Here is a 9802-nt window from a genome sequence, read left to right on the forward strand (position 1 = left end):
TAGGAACCAGTGCTTCAACATTAAAGTGTTGCAATACTCAGAAAAGAGTCTGTAAAAATGGTGGTTCTTCGAATGGTTGCAGACGTGTATTCCACTCAGGTGTGTCTGCATTGAGAGCACCAGAGTTGGTGACTTGTTTCTTTACATCAGTACCTGTTGGGGTGGCACATGCATCTTATGCCTTGTTGCCTCTTCCAAGTTTTCAGTTCCTTCTAACTACCAGTAGACTTAGGCCTGGTCTACACTGGGGGCGGGTGTTGAAGTAAGATACACAACTTCAGCTACGGTATTCCCGTAGCTGAAGTCGAAGTATCTTATTCCGACTTACCTCCCGTCCTCACAGAGCGGGATCGACATCCGTGGCTCCCCGTCAACTCCACTACTGCTGCTTGCTCCAGTGGAGTTCCGGAGTCGATGGGAAGCACATTCGGGGATTGATAGATCATGTCTAGATGAGACGTGATATATTGATCCCCGATAAATCAATAGCTACCCTCCGATATGGCGGGTAGTCTGGACGTACCCTTAGTCAGAGCTTCTTGTGTGCAAGTTTTCGTCTCTTGTTTTTTTCTTTTCTTTCTGTATCACATTTGCATTGCTGTGACTTGTCTTGTAAATATTTTTAATAGTACCCATAATTTAATACAGATTTAGTTAGTTTAGTTATTATAGTAATTTGTGATGCTTAGCTCTGTAGGGCACACAGCATTTGCTGAGCTTCAAACACTGCCCATCGTGTTGTTACCTCCAACACCAGAATTAAGGTTCCCCTAGGATAGTCTACCTCTTGCCCCTCCTGTGTTAACTAAGGAATCCCTCGAATGATTGACACAAGCAGTGTTCCCAAAGAAGGCACCCTTTTATTGGTGCGAACAATCCCATACACAATAATAATCTAAAAACTAGGGCTGTCAAGAGATTTTAAAAATTAATCGTGATTGATCATGCTGCTAAACAATAACAGAATGCCATTTATTTAAATATTTTGGGTGTTTTCTACATTTTCTACAATGTCAAACTTTAGAGTCTACAAGTCCAATCAGTCCTACTTCTTGTTCAGCCGATCGCTCAAACAGGTTTGTTTACATTTGCAGAAGATAATGCTTCCTGCTTCTTGTTTACAATGTCACCTAAAAGTGAGAACGGGTGCTTGCATGGCACTGTTGTAGCCGGTGCCACAAGATATTTGCATGCCAGATGTGCGCTAAAGATTATGTCCATTGATGCTTCAACCACCATTCCAGAGGACACGTGCATGCTGATGATGGGTTCTGCTTGATAACGATCCAAAGCAGTATGGATTGACGCATGTTCATTTTCATAATCTGAATCAGATGCCATCTTCAAAAGGTTGATTTTCTTTTTTGGTGGTTAGGGTTCTGTAGTTTCCGCATTGGAGTGTTGCTCTTTTAAGACTTCTGAAAGCATGCTCCACACCTCATCCCTCTCAGATTTTGGAAGGCCCTTCAGATTCTTAAATCTTCAGTCAAGTGCTGTAGCTATCTTGAGAAATTTCACATTGGTATTTTCTTTGTGTTTTGTCAGATTTGCAGTGAAAGTGTTCTTAAAATGAACATGTGCTGGGTCATCATCCGACACTGCTATAACATGAAATATATTGCAGAATGAGGGTAAAACAGAGGAGAAATACAGTTCTCCAAGGAGTTCAGTCACAAAGTTAATTAACAAATTATTTTTTTAACTAGCGTTATCAGCATAGAAGCATGTCCTCTGGAACAATGGCTGAAGCGTGAAGAGGCAAATGAATCTTTAGCGTATCTGGCATGTAAATATCTTGCAATGTTAGCTACAACAGTGGCATGTGAATGCCTTTCTCACTTTCAGGTGACACTGTAAATAAGAAGTGGGCAGAATTACTTCCCATAAATGTAAACAAACTTGTTTCTCTTAGTGATTGGCTGAACAAGAAGTAGGACTGAGTGGACTTGTAGTCTCTAAAGTTTTACATTTTTTTTTGTTTTCGAGTGCAGTTATGTAACAAAAAAATTCTATATTCATAAGTTGCACTTTCATGATAAAGAGATTGCACAACGGTACTTGTATGAAGTGAATTGAAAAATACTATTTTTTACAGTGCACATATTTGTAATAAAAATAATATAAAGTGATCACTGTACACTTTGTATTCTGTTATGTAACTGAAATTGATATATTTGAAAATGTAGAAAAACATCCAAAAATATTTAATACATTTCAATTGGTATTCTATTGTTTAACAGTGCAATAAATCATGATTAATTTTTTTAATTGTGTATAATTTTGAGTTAATCACGTGAGTTAACTGATTATTTGACAGCCCTACTAAAAACACAAATCCCTTACAAGTTAAAGAGCACTCCAAACCATATTGCCTTATAGTTTGAATGGATGCTAAGTGATGTGCCCCACTTCAGATGGCCAGTCTTCCACAGATCGCTGACAGCAGTTCTTAAATGTTGTTTAGGTCTTAGATATATATAAATTCTTCTTACAATCAATACAACACACACATTCATCTTTACTAGTCCCACCCTCCCCCACATATACATGATAATACTATACTATAACTGTGACTATAGCTAGAACTATAACTGTGTCTGAATACTTACTCTGGTGACTATGCTGCACTGTCTCTCCTGTGTTCTCCCTCAGAATCTTGGTTTTTTTCCCTCTTCTCAACTGTCTCAACTTGTCTCTTTAACCTGCCAGCTGTTAACTGACACACTCATCTTTTATGTTGTTTTTCAATTGTGTATTTAGACACATCATCCTCATTCTACTTGTTTACCTTCTTTTGCTACAGCCAGTTCTATTTTAGACTTGAAACTTACTTACCTCATGTTATGATCTGCAGTGTTTACTACCTTTTCCCCCACCAATTTGGTTTTACTGCCAAGTTCATATTTAGCACTATGTGACCTGCAGCTTCCATCTAATGGTGGAGTGACTCTTGCTTATTCTCATAGCTGGAGAACAGTCCAGTTCACCTATATGGTAGTTTTGCTCAAAATAGGTATTAGTCTTACAAAGATGTATTTTGTGTTTAGATACTATGAAATGCTTGTAAATTGCTGCATGCATTAATCTCACTTGCAATGTCTGTATTCCATGCTGTAAGAAAATATTTAGATTTTGCCTTATAACTTTGAAAATGTTTGCCCTGAACTTGTGAACCAAGGCATAGGAATTGTTGTGTGCCCCCCCACCCCCACACACACCCTATGCAAGAGTACTATCAAAATGTAAATCGGCCATTATAAGACAAAATTTTTGTTAATTGCCCCATCCGCCCATGGAGAAATACATGCAGAAAGCGTCATCCCATCACTTTGAATGCTGGAAGAGGAAAATAAAAATAATTGACATGAAGATTTTTCTTCTCATTGCTGTTTGAACTCTCACAGGGTCAGAGAAACCAAACAAGCCAGAGATCCCTAGGGGTTACCTCAGGGGTCTGCCCTGAAAGGCACTTTGAATTAACAGATCACTTTAACTCTGTTACTCTTAGGATCCCAGTGGTAACTCATTTGTGTGTATACGTTTGCTTGCTTAAAACTGTAAATGATTCTGATTTCTTTTTCTTAGTTAATAAACCTTTAGGTAGTTTATTACAGGATTGGCTTCAGATATTGTCTTTGTTGTAAGATCTATGGGACCAGTTGATCTGGGGTAAGTGACTGGTCTCTTGGGACTGGAAGTAACCTGAATATTATGTCAAGTATCGGGGGTAGCCAGGTTTTTTACCCATGCAAGCTTATGCCCAAATAAATGTTAGTCTTTAAGTTGCCACCGAACTCATTGTTGTTTTTCTGAATATTATGTGATTTTATGGTGTAAGTCATCATTTATCACTAAGTCCAGTTTGTCTGGGTGGCAAGATAGCTTGCAGAGTCTAAGGGGACTGTCTGTGACTCATGGTAGGACTTGTTATAGCGATCCAGGCCATGGCTACACTGGCGCTTTACAGCGCTGCAACTTTCTCACTCGGGTGTGAAAAAAACACCCCCGAGCGCTGCAAGATACAACGCTGTAAAGCGCCAGTGTAAACAGTGCCGCAGCACTGGGAGCGCAGCTCCCAGCGCTCCAAGCTAAACCCCATGAGGATGTGGAGTACGTGCAGCGCTGGGAGAGCTCTCTCCCAGCGCTGGTGCTGCAACTGCACTCACACTTCAAAGCCCTGCCATGGCAGCGCTCCCGTGGCAGCACTTCGAAGTTTCAAGTGTAGCCATACCCCCAGGAGTTTATATTTGTTACTGGCTTGGTAAAATCTAATTATAGAACATACCACCAGTTCAAGTTTTCTCCTGTTTTTGACAATCTGACCTGAGGTGAGCACTCATGACCTGAACCACTCCAGACAGCATGACAGGAATAATAACTAAGGATACAAGTTGCTCACAGAGGTCATTGATTCCATGACTTTACATGACTCTGCGACTACAGTACTGGGAGCTTGGGCTTCCTTGATTGTTTATTGCCTGTATCCAGTCTGTAACTTTTATTAAAAAATAGCTGAGACAAAATCTTAATAATACTTACAATTGCCTACCTCATATGGTGGTTGTGAGAATTAACTAATATCTGTGAAGTGCTTTGTAAGCCTAAAGAGCTCTCGGATGGCTAGCTAAAGTCCTTGTCTTGTTTTAATCCATTTTTCCTCTCTGTTGGTGAAGTTCCTATGGACAGATAAATCAGACTTGTTTTGAAGAGGCTGTCCTGGGTCACTGCAATGTCATGCTGCTCACAAGATACCAGTGACAAGACTATACAACAGGGTCCAAACTTAGATGGGCCTGCTGAGGTGATACTAGAGCTGCTAAGAAATATTCAGCAGTTATGTTTTTCTGTGGTAAACTGCTGATTCATCAGGATCAAAACACTCCATAGGAATGCGTCTATTTTAATTAAATTTCAGCAAGACCCTGCCTGGTTTCTTGCTAACTCAGCAGCCCAGCTCCTCAGCAGTCCAGCCTGCAGCCTTGGCTCTCAGGTCTTCCAAGGTCCCTGGCTCTTTTACAGCCCAGAAACCCAGGGATCCCCAGCTCTGAGGCTACCTGAGCTGGCCAGTTCCCTGCCTGGTAGGCTGACAGGGCCCCAGGCAGCTTGGAAATATTTGGAAATATCAAAATGAAATGTCATTTCAGCTTTTTCTAAATGAAATTTTGGGATTCCTATTCCATGAGAAATTTTGGAATTTCATTTTTTGTTCCATTTTGGGGGTTTTTTATTTCATAATTTTCCACAGAATGAGAATTCCAGTTCCCAGACAGCTCTAAATACAGTTGATAGAAAGGGAGTGCTGTAGCCTGGTCAGTTCAGTCTAAAAGTGGGGTGAGGTGCAGGTTTCCACTCTGAGAGAAGCATCAGTATAAACCTGTCATTTGGGAGGGGTATGTGCAGAGAGATTGAGGCCTGGTCTACACTACACGTTTAAATCGATTTAAAGAGCGTTAAATTGATTTAACGCTGTACCCGTCCACACTACAACACCCTTTATATCGATATAAAGGGCTCTTTAAATCGATTTCTGTACTCCTCCCCGACGAGAGGAGTAGCGCTAAATTCAATATTAACATATCGGATTACGGTTAGTGGATGGAAATCGACATTATTGGCCTCCGGGAGGTATCCCACAGTGCACCACTGACCGCTCTGGACAGCAATCAGAACTCTGAGGAACTGGCCAGGTAAACAGGAAAAGCCCCGAAGCCCTGCGAACTTTTGAATTCCATTTCCTGTTTGGCCAGCGTGGAGCTCTGATCAGCTCACAGATGACCACGCAGAGCTCATCAGCACAGGTAACAATGCATCTCTGAGACTCGAAAAGAGCACCAGCCTGACCGCAAAAAGGTACTCGATCTGATCGCAATATGGGAGAGATTCAGTGCTAACAGAACTCCGTTCGAAAAGACGAAATGAAATAATATTGAAAGAATTTCAAAGTCTTATGATGGAAAAGGCCACAGCAGGGACTCCGTGCAGTGCAGAGTAAAAGTTAAGGAGGCTCAGACAGGCATAACCAGAAAACCAGAGAAGCAAACGGAAGGTGTCAGCGAAACATGCTGCTTCTATGCTGAGCTGCATGCAATTTGGGGCTGCGCAACCAGTACCCCGACCCTGGCCGTGATTTCAGAGTCAGGGGTTGTAATATCAACCGTGGCTGAAGATTCTGTGGAGGGGAAGATGAGAAGAGGAAGACGAGGAAGAGCTTGCTGAGAGCACACAGGACTCCGTTAGCCCCAACAGCCAGGAGCTTTTTGTGACCCAAGAATTACCGTCCCGCCCTCCCAAGCCACAAGCCCAGACAGTGAAGCCATGGAAGCGACCTCTGGTGAGGTACCTTTGTAAATATCAAACATGGTTTAAAACAAGCAGTTTTAATGATTTTTTGCCATCAGGCTTGTGATGCATTCGCAGGCCAGTAAAGTTAAAAGTTACAGGAAAGGTTTAACATGTGTCGGGCGGGATGGAACGGAAAATCCCCAAAGAAATCTCATGAATCGATCTTGGAGGTACTCAAAAAGCCTTATGAGAAGATTTCGGGGCAAGCGGCCTTATCCGGTCCACCATTGTAGGAGAACTTTGCCACGCCCATGATGTAGCAAGTAATTAGGAATCATTGCTTCACCAAAGCACGGCCTGCGTAGGCCCGGGGACTGCTGGCATTCCAGAACATACGTTCTGCATTCTACGGTGGTTTGCTCAGGAGAGTATATCATCCATTGTAACCTAGTGGAAATCAGGAATAATTAGGGGGCAGACATGGCGATTTTGCTACTGGCAGAGCGGCGGGATGGGAGGAAGGATAGCGCTGAGTCTTCAGCGTTTGGCGAGCGATGCTTTCCCAGCTACCAGCCACGCGGTGCGGGGGGCGGGGGGGGAAAGGAGGGTGATCATTAGCCAGCGATCTTACATGATAGCAGCCATGCGGTGGGAGGGGGGAAAGAGAAGGGTTTGGGGGTTGCTGGTTCCTTTTAACAGGAAGACAAGGCATCATAGTACACTGTGTTATATGAACGCTGGAGAAGTCAAACTTTTAAAGCCTTACATCGCTTTTCACAAAGGGAGGGGGGAGGCTGTACCCAGAACCACCCGCGACAATGATTTTTGCCCCATCAGGCACTGGGCTCTCAACCCAGAATTCCAAGGGGCGGGGGAGACTGAGGGAACTATGGGATAGCTACGGAATGGCTACCCACAGTGCACCGCTCCAGAAATCGACGCTAGCCTTGGACCATGGATGCACACCATCGAATTAACGTGCCTAGTGTGGACGCGCGCACTTGACTTTATAATATCAGTTTTAAGAAAATTCGATATTATCCCGTAGTGTAGACGTGGCCTGAGAGAGGGCAAAGGTACAGCTTAGCCATGCAACAGAAGCTCTCTCCAGGTCAGGTTTCAACACATTACTGGGTTTATATGGGGAACTTAGACTGCACTTCCCATACTGTATGTGCTCTGTGGATAATCTGTTATCTACTGCTGTCAACCAGGGCTGGCTCTAGCCATTTCGCTGCCCCAAGCACGGCGGCACGCCACAGGGGGCACTCTGACACTCGCTGGTCCCTCGGCTCCAGTGGACTTCCCGCAGACGTCTCTGCGGAGGGTCCGCTGCTCCGGTGGACCTCCCGCAGACGTGCCTGCGGATGCTTCACCGGAGCCGCAGGACCAACAGACCCTCCGCAGGGATGCCTGCGGGAGGTCCACCGGAGCCGCCTGCTGCCCTCCCGGCAACTTGCAGAGCGCCGCCCGCGGCATGCCGCCCCAAGCACGCGCTTGGCGCGCTGGGGCCTGGAGCCAGCCCTGCTGTCAACCCAACATCTTTCCCCTAACTCTTATAAAAAATCACTTTTAAAAAAAGGAAATAAAGCTGTTTCTTTGACCAATTGTGGAGAAACTATTACTCAGCTTAATATTTTTACTTGATAAACTGCAATTGTTTCACCCCTTTTCCCACTTGCAATTAACTAGTTCTTATACTAGTTCAAAATAAAAAATATTTCTGATAACCATGTCAACAAAAGGATTCCTTGCTCCTTATAGTCAGTTTGTGCCACATGGTGGACTGGACCCTTTAAGAGGGCATTTGTCCAGTATACCTGTGTCTCATTATCAGCTTTGTGATGGGGTCTCATAGAGGGCAGCTGATCCTTAGAAAGAGCAGCAGGAAGTTGCAGAGAAGAGAGGGCCTCTCAAGACACCAGTGTGGAATGGAACTCAGAGAAACCTGGGACCAGAAAGCTGTGGAGAGTAAGAACATTTCTGCATGCTGCAGATACAAGAGGGCTTCAGGACAGATTTGAATACCAGGCGAATAAGACTCCAGCCAGCTCTGGCTGAGAGTGGCCTGGTAAATTGAGTTGGACTTTGTGGACTTTATTTTTGGGACTTTGAATTTTGTTCTGAATTTACTTTTATGTTAAAGACCCAACCCTAAGGGGACGGCTTTTTGCACAGAAAGAAACCTTTGTGGAGTTATTGGGGAGTTTGAAGGGGAAAACTGAGGCAGGCTACCTGTAGAGTGATCTCAGGCCAGGAGGTAGTGCTTGGGAGGCAGCCTACCGTATGACAGCTGCTGTTAATGCATCTACATTCTGCACTGCTGCCTGTTACTGCATTGCTAAGAGAAATAGCAGATGCCGTTTCTAATGACTTAACACAGAAAGCTGAATTTCATAAAAGCTAGATCAGCACTAATCCTAGTGACAATGCAACGGAACTTAAGGTTCTCTCTTATTCTCTTGTGTGAGGCACTCATACTACAGATCACAGCATAGGGGACAGGGAGGGAATCAGGCTTTGCAGAACTAGTGCTCTCCTGCAGATTACGTAAGCTGTGCAGGGTTTAGATCCAAGACATTGTATCTTCTCCCCAGCGCAGAGGTGAAATTGAGTGTGAGAGTCTCCAGACTCAGTTGTCTTCCTGGATGGCTCCTGGTGCAGCACAATTATGCATTGTCACTTAGTTCAGGACATAAGCTCTCTTGAGGGCCCTGATCCAAGGCCTCATGAAATTGACTGGAGTCTTTCCTTTGCACTTTGAATAGAAGCCAGCAGCACAAAAGAAAAAATCAAGACCCTAAAGATATAACAAATGTTTCATCCTACATACAAAAATGTCACATATTACAATAACTTCATTGTCTGCTGGTGTTGCTAAATGGCCACTGTGCTTTCTGAGCCAGTGCTTCCAGTCCCACAATACAGTACATTAATTCATTGTATTTTGTGGTGTTGGAACTTTCACTCTATGGAACTTCTACATATTGATGCCTCTGCAGATAAACAGAGTAAATATGAACAAAACAACTAGAAGAAATTACTGTACATGGAGTAAGTCTGAATAAAACCAGCAGAAAAAAATGCAGGTGATCTCAGTTTAGATGGCAAGAGCCTGATTCCAAGCTGAATAAATGAGTGTAATTTAGATCTTACTCCTTTTGCCAGCTGCCCATGTCATACAAATTTAGACCAGATTCTGATACCCTTGCTCAGGGGGAATAATATTTTACTCCGTGAAAAGTCCCACTGATTTCAGAACTGTGTGCAGAGTAGGGTACTACTCATTGTGAGTAAGGGTATCAGAATCTGACCTTGAGACTCTCACCCACCATCTTCATACCCTCTGCATTTGGCCCACTTACACTGCTGTAACTCTCATCCTGAGGGGCTAAAGACAGGAATGTAGCAAGAAAAGCACTAATGAGGTTGTAAAGTTCTGTGAGTTCAAATAAACTGCCTCACACTTCAATTTACACCTTCTGCCAGCCCCTTGTGTTTTTCCTTTTAGTATGCTACA

This window comes from Chelonoidis abingdonii, chromosome 4 (assembly GCF_003597395.2).
Source record: "Chelonoidis abingdonii isolate Lonesome George chromosome 4, CheloAbing_2.0, whole genome shotgun sequence".
Taxonomy (NCBI): domain Eukaryota; kingdom Metazoa; phylum Chordata; order Testudines; family Testudinidae; genus Chelonoidis; species Chelonoidis abingdonii.